The sequence below is a fragment of the Carassius carassius genome, chromosome 28 (genome assembly GCF_963082965.1).
Source record: "Carassius carassius chromosome 28, fCarCar2.1, whole genome shotgun sequence".
Lineage (NCBI taxonomy): Eukaryota > Metazoa > Chordata > Actinopteri > Cypriniformes > Cyprinidae > Carassius > Carassius carassius.
The window spans coordinates 19,411,909-19,426,479 of record NC_081782.1 but is presented as its reverse complement, the minus strand read 5'-3'; the positions used below and the strand labels follow the sequence as shown (position 1 = coordinate 19,426,479).

Genomic DNA, 14,571 nt, shown 5'->3' with positions numbered 1-14,571 from the left:
TAAAAACCTGGCAACCCTGATCCGAACGCACGTGCTGGAGATATACTTCTAATTACAGTAGCGTGTACTGGTGAGATGTGCATGAAAATCGCATTCAATTTTTTGCACAGCCCTACTGCCTTGACAAACGACTGGTTTTCTAACAACCGCTGGAGAACCCGTCTGACGTGCTGGATGTGTAATTGGAAAGAGGGGGAGAAAATCAAGATATCATGCAAGTACTCAAAGACAAATTGATTAATCATGTCACCCAACATATTGTTTATGAGTCCCTGGAAAACGGCCGGAGTATTGGTAAGGCCAAACGGAAGGACCAAGTACTCATAGTGTCCCGAAGGGGTGTTAAACCCCATTTTTTCACTCATCCCCCTCCAGAATGCGCACCAAATGGTAGGTGTAGCAGAGGTCTAGCTTGGTGAAGACCCGAGCTCCCTGCAACAATTCAAAAGCAGAAGACATTAAAGGTAGGGGTACCTGTTCTTTATAGTAATGTAATTCAAACCTCGGTAATCAATACAGGGGCGCAGGGAGCCGTCCTTCTTCTGAGCAAAGAAGAACCCCACACCAGCGGGAGAGGAGGAATGGCGGATAAGCACAGCCGGATACAGTGGAATACAAGTGACCCTTAGGCGGAGAAGAACCCGGGAGAAGGTCAATGGCACAGTCGTAAGGGCAATGCGGAGGTAGCGAGGTGGCCCGGGCCTTACTGAAGACCGCTAGGAGATCATGGTACTCTGCCAGGACAGCAGTCAGATCAGAGGAATCCACCTGTGAAACACAAGACACAGAGATAGGAGCAAAAACAGCACCCAAACACAACACATGACAAGTCTGACTCCAGGATAGAAGTGCACACAGACACAGAGCTGTGAACACACACACACACTGTGAACACACACCCGGAGCAGTGGGCAGCCATTTATGCTGCGGTGCCCAGGGAGCAGTTGGGGGTTTGATGCCTTGCTCAAGGGCACCTAAGTAGTGGTATTGAAGGTGGAGAGAGAACTGTACATGCCGGCCCAGGACTCGAACTAACAACCTTTTGATTGGGAGTCCGACTCTCTAACCATTAGGCCACGACTTCCCCACTAGGAGCCCTCGGGGAATCGATTATATACAGTTCAATCTGTTCACAATGGTTGTCAGCGATGTGAAAGCTAACACTGGGTGTGAAATGGGTGATGGTGGTAAGGGGACTGCCCACTAATGACCATGCCGACATGGGACTAGCCAAAGGAATAAGCAGAATGTTCCAACGGTAAGCAGAAGCAGCATCGAGGAAGTTCCCCTCAGCCCCCAAATCCACAAGGGCGAGACCAGTGTGTGAATTACTCTGAAAGGAGAGTTGAAACGGCAGCTGAGTGCGTGCTGTGGGAGAGCTTGAACCACGAAAAGTGCCCACCAGGACTCTCCGCCTCACTGGTGGGCCCTGGCTTTTAACGGGCACTGAAAGGCAAAGTGGCCTCCCTTGCCACAGTATAGACACACCCCCGAAGAAAGACGCTCCTGCTTCCGTTGCGGCATAAGCCGAAGACGACCCAGTTGCATGGGTTCCTGGCCGAAGAGGACTCCAGGTGGTGCCACGGAGTGGGAGTTTGCTGGCGATACCCCACGGCCCGAAAGAAGTGTAAGAACATAAGCCATCTTGGCCTCTTCATTGGCGTAACGTCGGGGCTGCAGAGAAAACACCAGCGAACACTGGGAGAGAAAGGCTTGATAGGCATTTGGATCGCCATCGTAGACCGGCGGATTGTTGGGATGAGTTTCGGAATCCTGAGTCATACCGGTGCGAAGAACGGAACCCCGGCTCGTCGCCTCTCACTGAAGGCTATCCACCCGTATGAGGAGTTAAGTGATTTGAGTGTTAAGAGCGTCCACGTCCTGCGCAGTGGTATTGAGCTGGGTGGAATGCTGACCTAGTAGAACTCCCCGCTGTATGAGAGCCGAGTGAAGTGGATCAGATCCCGCTGAATCCATGATCTGGTCAGACTGTTCTGTCAGGAGAAACAGGCTGGATTCAGTAGCGGATTACACTGAGATTTTATTAAAGCGGATGAGACAGAGCAGGTGAATAATCATTCCACAGTCAGCTCGCATGGACGAGGAATGCCGTCACCCGAGTGAGAGATGAAGAGGACAGCGGGCCGGATCGATACGCCGAGCGAAAGCTTGCTCGACAGCCGAGACCAAGGAAATAGGAGCTGGAGAACCTCTGAGGACACTGCGTTCACGAGACAGGAGGCAGAGAATAACAGCTAAAAGCACTGGAGCCTGATGACAAGACACGACACGACACAACAAGGTGAGTACACTGACCAAATCAGAGATCGGAGCTATTGATATGAATAACAACAGTATGACAATGGACAGAGAAACACAGGGAACTATAAAGGGAAGATATTAGAAGAAATGGAGACTAGGTGGCAAACAATCTAGGTAACTAGCGGAGAAACAAGGAGGGCGGGGGAAATCAATCAAACAGACACACGCCGCGAGCTGTCAAACCATCCAAACTCACAACACACATTCACAACCCCAAAAAGCAGGTGATTAGTCCAGAGACACAACATACAGATATTTCAAAATGCAATAAAAAAAAACACAAAAAACGTATGACTTAATTTATTAATTTATTTATTTTTTTACTTCTCAAGACTATGTACACAATTAATTCTAATAATTATTATTATTTTTTATTTATTGGCTGAAAAAAAGGAAGATTAATATATGCCTATTTTCTACATTTTGCACTTGAAATATGGTTAAAGTGTACTGGTGAAAGCACTGACAGACCTTCATAGTAAACTAAATTATAACTAAATCTAATTTCCGTTGAAACTTCCATGTATTTTGCCATTTCTACTGAAATGTGCTTTAGTGTGTTAGTCAACACATCAGAATAAGTGTACTTCTTTATAGTACTGTGTACCTAAGTGTTTTAAGAAATATGTTTTGAAGATTTGAAGGTCACTACTAAGTACACTTTTTTTTTTTCAAGAAGAGAGCTATTTTTTGAGCACCCTAACCTAGATGAAACCTCCTTGAAACCAACTGATATGAAACACTCTACTTGCAGTAACTCCACATGGGAGACATGTAGTTAATGATCAGCTTGTTAGTCACAAAGCAGAGCACAATACTCTAATAAGCAAACAAATACATAAAAAACCCATATATGGCACACATATGCTATTTTGGATTTGTTTTCAATGAACATATGACAGTTCATTCTCGCAATGCCTTAATGTCTCTTCGTTAATGAAAATTTCAAGGCCTGTATCCAGCAAATCAGTTATATACTTGCACTTTTTCTAATAATGCAGACTTTCTATATATATATATATATATATATATATATATAATGACTGATGGCAGAAATAATAAGAGATGTATGTTAGAATGTTAACAGAAGAGGAGTGCTAACTGTCTGACACACAAAGGTTTATGCCAGCAGTATGTACTGGCAGACAGCAAGGCATCTCAGTAGGATTTGGAACAGAGCCACTGACTTGACCGCTTTGAAATAAACAAACAGTTCATCATGGTCATTTTCTGTAAGGAACAAATAATAATTCCTCTGTGTAATGTGTCCTGGACACCAATTAGGTGCAGTTGTTGACTAATACAGATTTTCACGTAGAATATTCTTCGGCTGTGGAGATTAATCTGTGACTGGGTCTGGAAACACTGCCCTGGAAATTGGCCATATGGTTTGACAAAGTGAGGTTTCCCCTGAGTGATTGCGCAGCGTAGGAGTGTGAGGATGTTTTGCAGAAACACCTTTGAGTAGGTTGTGACATTACACGTCTTCTAGATCCTGTGCCGAGAAATACAAATGGAGTGAGATTTCCAGATACATGGAGACAGGGGTGAATAAGGTTGACCATATTCTGCCACTCAGTCGCTAATGGACAATTTATGTCAGGTAGACTAAAAAAGATGAGTCTGAACTCTGAGGTGCAAATTTTGTCGGAAGAAAGAATTGACTTTTAAGACTAAAATGTCTATGTCTGATTTAAGGGAAATTGGATGTTATGAATGCAGCTCCCCTGTTGATGGTGGGCATCTCAGAACCCAAGATATTTTAAAACCAAGGCAGCTGTTACTGTAGCAAGATGGCCTCTCACTTTCCCCATTTATCTCTCTTTTTTATGTATTGAGCATAAAAAAATAAAAAATAATAATAAATAAACATTGTCATTAGCCACCACTTGCATGAGAGATAAAAAAATAACTATGGCATAATGTAGATACAATCATTCAGCTCTCATGTCTAACAGAAGGGCAGTGTTCTGCAGGATCTTTGGGAAAGGACACTGTCCTGTGGGAGGGGCCAACCTTATGACATCATGACATCACTCGTGAAAAATCCTCTCACCGGCCCCCACTCCCTCTAGTGAAGATATTACTGCTCCAAGACGAAGTGCTTACAAGCACTTGACATGGTATTCCACCACACAATATAGTTATCCATTTTACACACTTAGAAAAGCGCAACGTTTTGTTTTGTGTTACCGTCCTAGGTCGAGTTACACTATGCGAGTAACTGTATTTAAATAGGGAAAACGTGGAGGTGTTTGGTAGCTTCTCTGCTTGGCCCCTATTGAATGAATGGGCTCAGCTAAGTGCTTTCAAAGTGTCACCGCGCGCCAAAAAGATTGAGTGCACGCACTGAGACAAGAGAGGTATGTATCAACTCGTCTTAGGTAAGGGAAAAACATAGTTTAATATGAAAACACGGTGGAGTATCCCTTTAAGTTAAAGCGAGAAATGGAGATCTCATTTCTAAAAACCCACTGGAAAAACCTTATAAGTAGAGCAAGCTGGACTTTTCTACCTGCGCACTGACTTCATGTCTCTGTTGATGTCAATAATTCAGCTGTGTATTCAGACGATACAATTCAGACAATAAAAATTACATTTTAATATGTTATATAGATCAGGGCCATGCACAGACATTTTGAGGGACAGTGGCCCAAACGAAAAAAGGGGCACAAGGAGGGTGGGTGCTTGTTAATACAAATTATCCCCTCACTCTATGAGCCTGCTTCTGCCTCATCTTCAATGGAAGTAGGGGGGAAAGTGGGGTAAGTTGAGCCAGTGAGTAAGTTGACCCATCCCCTGCATCTTGACAACTGTACACTTTTACTGTCATGTGACCATGTATTTTGTTACCACCCATCATTTCTGCCAGACTGTGAAAAGGAGAAACATATTGGAGGAATGGAAGGGCCCACGGCTGTATCCAGGGTTTGAAAATAAGTGTGACCTGGGTGGGAATTGTGCTATAATAACCCTACTCACTGTATACACTAAACACTTTAAAAGAGACAGATATGTAGATGTTGATAATTTAATGATGATAATTAAACTACAATATGAAATAGCATAGACGTAACATACTTGTTCTACAGATCTCTGTAGTGTTACATGCTATTTTTTGATACCGTTGATAACATTTCTGACGGATAATATCATGCTTTTTTGTTTGTTTGTTTTGCCTTACCGAATGTGGTATCCTGTCAGCAATGTTTGTGGGCTCTTTTGATTACTATCAGTTTAAGTTCTGACAGTGTTGCCAGATATTTCTATAAAAACACATAAACACAAAACAAATAAATAAATAAAAATATATTTCCATTTGTCACGAATGGCCAACAAACTCTCTGTTTAGTCTGTTTTTAGGAAGGCTACAACTTTGGTGTTCAATAAATTGTTTCAAAAACAAACAAATATTGAAATTGAAAGTTCATTTGGTTGGTTTTATGTTAATAAATATGACTGTCTGTAAAAGGAAATTATTAAATTAGTTTTTAAATTATTATTTATTTCACATGAGTTTGAATCAGATTCGGTCTGATTACCATTAATAATTATTTAAAGAAAAAAATTTAAATTCTCTAAAAATTCTGCCAACAACAGCGACTTTGGTGTTATCTATAGCCTATTAGATCTGATCAGGTACAATAATTTGATTAGACATTTTAATTCTAAGAACATGGATATTTTGTACAACACTTTTAGAAGGAAGAGTCATTACCGACAAAAACAAAAACAAACTACCAACTAATTACTAATTATAATTAATCAACTAATGTGGATCGTAATGCATCTATCTGTTAATGCAATGACCTTCAGTTGGTCTCCACTCTCCAGAGAGCAGCACACAGATTGTGAGTGATGCTGCGGAACGGGTGGGAAACACGGAGTGGATCAGCCGAAGCAGCGGATCTTTAGCAAAGCGGTAACAGACCGCTTTGAGCTAGGGTGATGAGGTGAGAGGGTCACCTCAGCCGAAATAATAATGATAATAAATATGTATATGCATAAAAACAAATTATATTATTTTAAATTTGTTATAATTTATTATAACTTATCAAGAGCAAGGTTAGGTGTTCGATTCCCCGGGAACACATTTTATAAATTTATAAATTGATAGCCTGAATGCACTGTAAGTCGCTTTGGATAAAAGCGTCTGCTAAATGCATAAATTTAATTTAATATGTGCATTCAAATTAAACACTATAATCTTTAGAAATAATAATTTAAAGTATTACATATTATTTTTTACAAATATTTACGAATATTTTCTTTTTATTTAAAAATAGTGGTATTAAAAAAATATATATATATATATATAATATAATATAATGTGTGGCTTTATGTATTGTAATAATAAGGTATATTTTGTATTCTCTATTTTATGTGCATTATATAATATTGTACTATATATCATAATATTAAATGTATAATATATATGTATTCATCATATATGTAGGCTACATGTGTCACGCTGTCTAGTCTCTGTTTCCCTGGCTGTCCACTAGTGGTCTCACTTCCCCTTAGGCACTTCACCGTAGGCACTAGAATTCCACTAGTCTTGTCCTTTCATCACAGTAATTGCACTCCTGCTAATTGCACCAGACACCTTCACTTAATTGTCATTAGCCTCCCTACATTTACCAGTCTTTTCATGTTGTCTGTATGGAGTCCTTTCCTTTCGTATCCAGTCTTCTTGTCCTCTGAGATTCCTCGTATTCCGAGTTCCCGTTCCTGTTCCCTTTCCTGTTCCTTCTTTGTTTGTTTGTTTTTGGACTGCATTCTGGTTATGACCCTGGCTTGTTTTGACTACGATTTGGATTACCCCAATAAAGCATACCAGCAACTGGATCTCTCTCTCTCCATGTGTTTTACTGGATCATGATCGTCACAACATGTGTGTACAATTTTCTTTATTCATTATTTAATCATATTTTAATGTAAGGAATATTTTAATAATAAAAATAATAATAATTTTAAATATATATTAATAATACATGTAAATTATATTTTAATGGATATTTGGTTGTCAATATAATTTTATAATTTCATAATTTCATGTATCTATGGTGGGGGCATACCAGAACTATTATAAATGAATGGGAATGCTGATGAATAACTTTCTTGAAATAAGATACAGCTCTGACAAATGTAGCCCGTGTGAAAATAATTGCTGTATGTATGATTATACTTATACTGTCTGCTTTACTTAAACTTAACTTAAACTTTTTTTATGCATAAAGTGAAAAGGAACTACCTGTTAGGAATGTAAATCAATTCACAAGAAATTCCAAAATGGAATGTCACACACTAAAACAAACCCAATAGGATTGAGCCAGTCTGTTATTTTATTAAAAAAAACATCACACACCATAAAAATTACATATACAAAACTATAAGATCTTAAATTGATTTATGTACAATTACAAAAGAAAATGAAAAAAAATAAAAAGTTACCAGACAACTCAAATTAACAGGTGTATTTGTGCTCCCATTCGGGACTGTTGCTGCTGTTGCTGTCTGTTTGTTGCTTTAAATCCTTTAGGTCTGAGTTCTCACTGGATGAGAGGGTCACGACTGACACTGTAAAGCTGGAGGAGATGCAGGAGGAGACACAGAAGGGCAGACTGATGAAAGTGCAGAAAGCACAGACATGCTGTTTACTTTGTCCGATCTGAGTTTCCACTCACTGGTGCAGTTTGCATGATTGAATGGTTGGAGGATGATGAATATCTAGAGAAAACAAGAGAGAGAAACAAGATCAGACTCTTTGGCAGAAGACGTGACGCTTCTGAAGAGATAAAAAAAAAACTCCAGGTCCTGCCTAGTCATCGAGGAGCTAACATACAGTTCACACGAATGATCGGGTTTAACACAAGTTAAGCTCTGTTGACAGTGCTTGTGGCATAATGACTACTACTGTTAATTTACTTGTACTTAAGTATACAGGGCAGTCATGGAGGGTCGGTGTCCTATCTTTCATTTTCTAATATTGTCTTATATTTATACTTAATTAATATTGTTGCATTGACTTCTAACTATTACTCCACAGATACATTGTGGATTACTGTAACCTGTCACCTGTCACGTTTAACAACTACAAAATAAATACACTAAAATTAAAGGGCATAGTCTAAAAATGTTTTGTGATGATCAATGTTATGCCACAATTGCTTTACTGAGTTTACTTTTTACTCAACCCGGGGCGTTCCTTTATAGCCTGAAGTCTTCAAAGACCAGAGGGAACGAGTGAAATTGGCTTTCATAAGTGGTGATTGTGACATCTAACATTACATTGATCTTATATGCATAAAGGAACAAAAGGAATGAACAGCAGTGCTGGCATCCTCTCAAATCTATGATGGTGGTCTTCTCTTCGGGCTTCTGGACCCTTTGGATGGGAGAACAGCTGATATAAATGTTAATTTGTTGGCAGGAGCTGCAAATGGTGCCGCCAAGCTCTGGAAAGCTTGAGAGACCATGAAACCAGCCGGGATTAGACAACATGTCTGCCAATGACTTGACCCCATCCCTGATCTACTGCTGTCAGATAATGTGTTCGCAGAGACCACCTTCAACACATGGACAAAGACCTCCATCCGCGTCCTGTTTCAACAAACACCACAATCAGTCTCCCATCAAAACCCTAATGAGCGGCCATTATTAATGAACTAAATGTGCCACAAATGATTTATTTTTAGCTGGGCCCTGACAAAAGAAAATGCTTCGACATGGATTTGGCCTCTAGAGCGTCCATATGTTCCAGCCAAGCGATGAGACAGATACTGGATGTTTTTCACCTCATGTGGGCTCCGAGATGGATCTGTCTGGAGCCTTGCGGCTCTAAATGACAGCAAAGATGTGACACTTGACTGAACACACAACCAAGATCATCCAAAACACAGCTAAGATCAACAGCTCTGTGCATTTGCATATTAAGTGAAGTTTCTGTTTATAATCTCAGACGTTTTCTCCTCTCGTAGGCCCGAAAAGTCGAATCGTTCTGGTGTTTAATCTTGTTAGGTGAAAAATAAATGTTTTCAGCTTTGAGTGTGGCGACGTAAACAGACTGCTTAAGATATATGGGAATAAAAACAAAGAGAAAAGATATGCCTGTTGTTCCGGTGAGAGGACTATTCCAAGTAAAGAAAGAAGATAAATAAACTTCAAACTACATTCCCACTGTGTCATAAAAGCCTGATCTCTTGGCCAAACAAACGCTCGCACCGAAATCTGTTTATAATTCATGAAAATTAAGTCAGGATTTGTTAAGATCCTTTTCATTTACCCTAAAACAACTTCTACTTCTAAAAAAAAATGTTCATGAGTTAACACCAGTGTATTCAAATATGTATTTTTCAAAAGTGTGAGGTCAGTAAAATTATATATGTATAGTATTGAACAAAGATGCAATAAATTGATCAAAAAGGAATACATAAATAAATGCATTTATAATAATAATGATGATGATGATGATGATGATAACAACAACAACAATAATAATAATGAGAACAACAAAAACAACAATAATAATAATAATAATAATAATAATAATAATGCTTTAATCATTTACTGTACTTGTTTGTTTGTTTGTTACTGTACCTTTGACTGTACTAAAAAAAAAACATAAGATGAACATGAACTTGGTGAACATAAGAGATTTTCAAAAACAGCTCTAAAACAAGCCAATTGAGTGGACTTTTGCAAGACTATTCCAAGCAAAGTTAAAATGAAGTTCTACACTGACCTCCTAGATGAAATATTTAGCGTAAACACTTCTATATCAGAAACCGAGGATGGCTTTCAGCACTCAAAGTATCATATTACTTGGTTTGGCTGCCATTATAGCTTTCATTATGAATTATATCACCACACCTTGTTTCTCGTCAGCCCTATTGATTATGCAATTAAATCCAGCCTGACCATTAGATATCAAATAAAGGGAATCTTTCAATGGATTTTGTGCAAACCCAGAACAAACGGTGAATGACAGTGAGGTGTAATTCACAGAGGCTCTTTAATAAAATAGCAGTCTGTCATGCAAATGGAGAATGATGGCCACATCACTTTCCAAGAAAGAGAAAGAGACAGGTAAACTCCATATGAACTCTAATCACTTAATAGCACTGGAATATTTATTTGATACATGTGTGCATTTAAGCATGAAAGATTGTTTCTGTGTATGGTATTTTATTTTGTACTGTATCATAAAAAAAAAGAATATATATATATATATATATATATATATATATATATATTAAATGACATGGGTATGACACAGGTATTACAAGGAGAGGGTGACTTATGAGGACATAACCCATGTCCCCATTTTTCAAAACGCTTATAAATCATACAGAATTAGTTTTTTTGAGAAAGTAAAAATGCAAACGTTTCCTGTAAAGGTTAGGGTTAGGTGTAGGGTTGGTGTAGGGCCATAGAATATACAGTTTGTACAGTATAAAAACCATTACGCCTATGGGATGTCCCCACTTTTCACAAAAACAAACGTGTGCGTGTGTGTGTATGCGTGCACGCTTGTTATGTATATATGTGTTTTACCATAATTTATGGATAGGCCACTTTTTTATTCATCATGTGACATTTTTTTTCTCACATATATAATTATTATGGTTATCAGTATATAATTAGGCAAAAACATTTGGTCTATAAGACTTTGGTCATAGATATTATTGTCACGGTTTTGTCAGGAGGAGGAAAATGAAGGAGACAGCTGGTGTACACCAAACTCTCAGTTTAATAACAAAAAAAAAAAAAAAAAGACCAGAATGATGGCAGGACACACAACTTATTATAACTGTGACCGGACAACCAAAGGCTAAACAGACTGGGGCTTAAATACAAGACAAAGAGGGTAATTAACTAGACACAGGTGATGCATGTTAACTAATAATTAAACAATGAGCAAAGGAACTAATGAACACAGGAACATGACCAAATGAGAAAAGAAAATACATAAATAAAGGACCCAAACTGGAACCACTCTGAAAACTATAATCAAACAAACTGAACATGTGACAGATATTATCATTATTATCACTAAATATATGATTATATCTGGTTATTGTTGTAAGTTCTAAAATATACAGGCACCAGTATGGCATCCCATAATAACTAACTAGACTAAACTAAACTACAAAGTATAATATTTTTATTTAAATTACTGGCAACCAGATCTATACTGCTAATTTTAATTGTTTATTTAATTATTGTACTGAAGTTAAGATTTGGTGAAATCTCATTAGCAATTTCACATAGTGCAAAAAAAAAAAAAAAGCTAAGCAGAAGCAATGCAGTGTGGCCATTATATCATGCTGCTAATTTCTGAAATAATTTTACAACCTTAAAATCCAGTGTGACCACCCCCGAAGAAAACAAGACGCATTTGGAGAAGTCAATGTGGGCGACCATTGAAATCCATCTGGTTCATCTAAGCAGTAAGCAAATTCACATTTTCCCTGGCCCTGTAAGGGAAGCATCTGGGCTCATGGAAAGGGCAAATTCTAGAGTCATTATTTGTTTCATTCCCAAATTAAATTTGACAGAAAGTGCACACTAACAGGTCTCCAAGAAACAAAACGTAAGCAACAAAACCAGCACTGAACCGTTAATTTCGAGGAGGTATTATGTGATTAACAATGTTCTGGTAATTAGAGAGTACTTATCTCAAAGAGGTGGAAGGTGGAACAAAGAATTAAGGTATCAGCAAACATCACCTCTGGTGAGCAGACAGAGGACAGATAACATCGCCACACACTCTTTTAAGACCGCGTTCACAAACAAAACAACAACAATCACAAGAGCAGCTCATTAAACCGGCAGGAGAAACATACTGTTGTCTTTAACATATACTTTTTTAAGTTATCAGTATCTGCAAATGTTGTAAATAATCAGATATCAGTACAGACACACTCATTTTCCAAGGATATTTCAAGGTCTACGCCTTGAGCTAAACAAATCTGAGATTAGTGCATTTATCATTCTTATATAATTAATCATTATGTATCAATATTTTGTTCATGTAATTTTTGTTTTAATGGCATTCTGTGATTAAATGGCAAATAAGCAATCAAAACGGACAACCTGCATGGGCGTCTGTGGCAGCAAAATGTGTTCAGTGAGTTTATCGCTGTGTCATCGGCGTGGAGAAGTGATTAGTCACGTAATGATTTTTTAATTGGCGAAGAAATGAGGTTTGACAAGTCAAAACTAAATGCTAAGTGTTTGGCGAAGGGGTGCCAACAACTAAAATACTGTGTAATTGCAGTTCAGTTGGACTTGGGTGCACCACTGAGAGAAGAAAGTCTGAAATAAGACTGTTGGAAAGCTCAGTCATTGTTTAATAGAGCCAAAAGTAATCTGTGCTCTTCTGAAAACAGTGTGGGAATCTTTATAGTCATTCTACTCTTTCAAGATGTCTGGATGAAGAATGAAATGTAATCAGCAACTGAGGCATAATGAAATTGGTGCCTTTTCCGTTTTCTAAAGGTGACGTTTTAGCAAATAAAAGTGCTATTAAATTGAATTCTTAACTAAGATGTACACACACAAATGCAAACACACAGAGAGATTACAGAACTATAGAACAAAAAATTACAATTCCCAAACTTTCGGTATAAGGAATTTATTCTAATTTATTCTAGTGCTAATTTGATTATTTAAAAATAAATAAATAAATAAATAAATAAATAAATAAATACTGATGGTATGAATAGTTTATATACCTGCAAATAAATATATTCACATTTTTACAAATGCTTTTTTAAATAAATAATTGTAATATATTATATATAATAAAACATTTTTATATATTCTTATTGTTAATTATGTGTCATTAATTACCTAAAATGATCATAAGTTTGAGCTTGGTAAGGTTTCATTAATTAATAAATTAACTCATTCATTTATTCGTTCATCTTTTTAATTATTTTTAATGTTTTTATATGAAGTCTCTTATGTTCACCAAGGCTGTATTTATTTGACCAAGAATACAGTAAAAATTTAATATTGTGAAATATTTTTCTATTTTACAATATTTTATCATATAATTTTTTCCTTTTTTCCCCATTTATTCCCATTTCTGTGCATTATTACTCCAGTCTCTAATGTCACATGATCCTTCAGAAATCATTCTAATATGCTGATTAATATTTTAATTAGCCTTTTGCCTTTACTGACAGTGCCTTTACTGTCACTTTTAATAATTTAGTGATTGATTGCTAAATAAAAGTATTCATGTATTAAAACAAACTATGGGTTTACTCATTTAGATACTGTATAGAGAGGCCTGATCTCTATGTTGATATGTTAGTCTGTGGTCTGCTTACACTTGCATATTTTCACAGAGACAAATCTCAGGATGACACCTGACAGCAGGATTTGGTTCACAGCTTCAAGCACTGGATCAGGAGAATAAACAACTCAATCCATCTAAACTGTGCTTTTCACTTTGCCCCATCAAACTTTTAACTGCCCTCGTTTCTCAACGTCATGGAAAGCAGAAGCTTTGATTTTGGGATCAATAGCCGTGCGAAGCACCAATCGTTGGCATGTCAATTTTTCCTTGTCAGCTTCTTTAACCGGCGGACTTTTGAACGTCCCACTGATCGTGTATGACGTCAGCATCAAACACTTTTCTGGGGTCACAGACACCCCTGTTGCACACAAATTTGATCAATATTTCATCAAGTGAGTTGCAGCTTAATTGATTGCTTAAGTTTTTGAGGGTTGTTTATTCTCTGACAACAAATACTAGAAAAAAAACAACAACAAATGTGCCTCCGGGAACATCCGTATCTTCGTTTATGTGCTACTCGTTTGGCTCGTCCGATGTCTGAGTGCGTAACATTCCCTAGTGCATTGGCTTGCGTGCAACAGCCTGTTCATTTCTTTGACATGCTCTGTCAACCTTCTCTTCTGATGTCACAAGGCATTGTGGGGGAATTTTTAGCAACAGTTAAAACCACAGAAAAAAAATATCAGTATGATCAATTATTCATGAGACCGTTGCTGTTTCTGAGCTTGAACACAGTCCACATATCCACTGTGCAACAACTATGCTGTTTAGTCACCTTATAGTGTAAATTGTGCACGGCTCCATTATAACCTCTGCTTGACGTCTAGTCTCGAATGGTGGAAACTTACATACTTGGCATTTACTATGGCCTTATGTTGGCATTTGTTTGCAGTCTTAGTTGATACTTAGAGATGAAAGGTACTGATTTGGCAACACAG

At 37.7% G+C, this 14,571-nt stretch overlaps 1 protein-coding gene across 2 annotated transcripts in view; it reads right to left on the bottom strand.

Moving 5' to 3' along the window:
* Positions 1-7,661: 7,661 nt before the first annotated feature.
* The window catches only part of LOC132108165 (leucine-rich repeat and fibronectin type III domain-containing protein 1-like protein), a 134,558-nt gene continuing 127,648 nt past the window's right edge, over positions 7,662-14,571 (bottom strand). The window contains exon 7 of one of the 2 annotated variants that reach the window (XM_059514756.1): positions 7,662-8,052. The gene's annotated coding sequence lies outside the window, so the exon portion shown is untranslated. Of the gene's footprint in view, positions 8,053-13,612; positions 13,737-14,571 lie in introns of those variants that run through there. The other variant, XM_059514758.1, reaches the window with a different exon arrangement.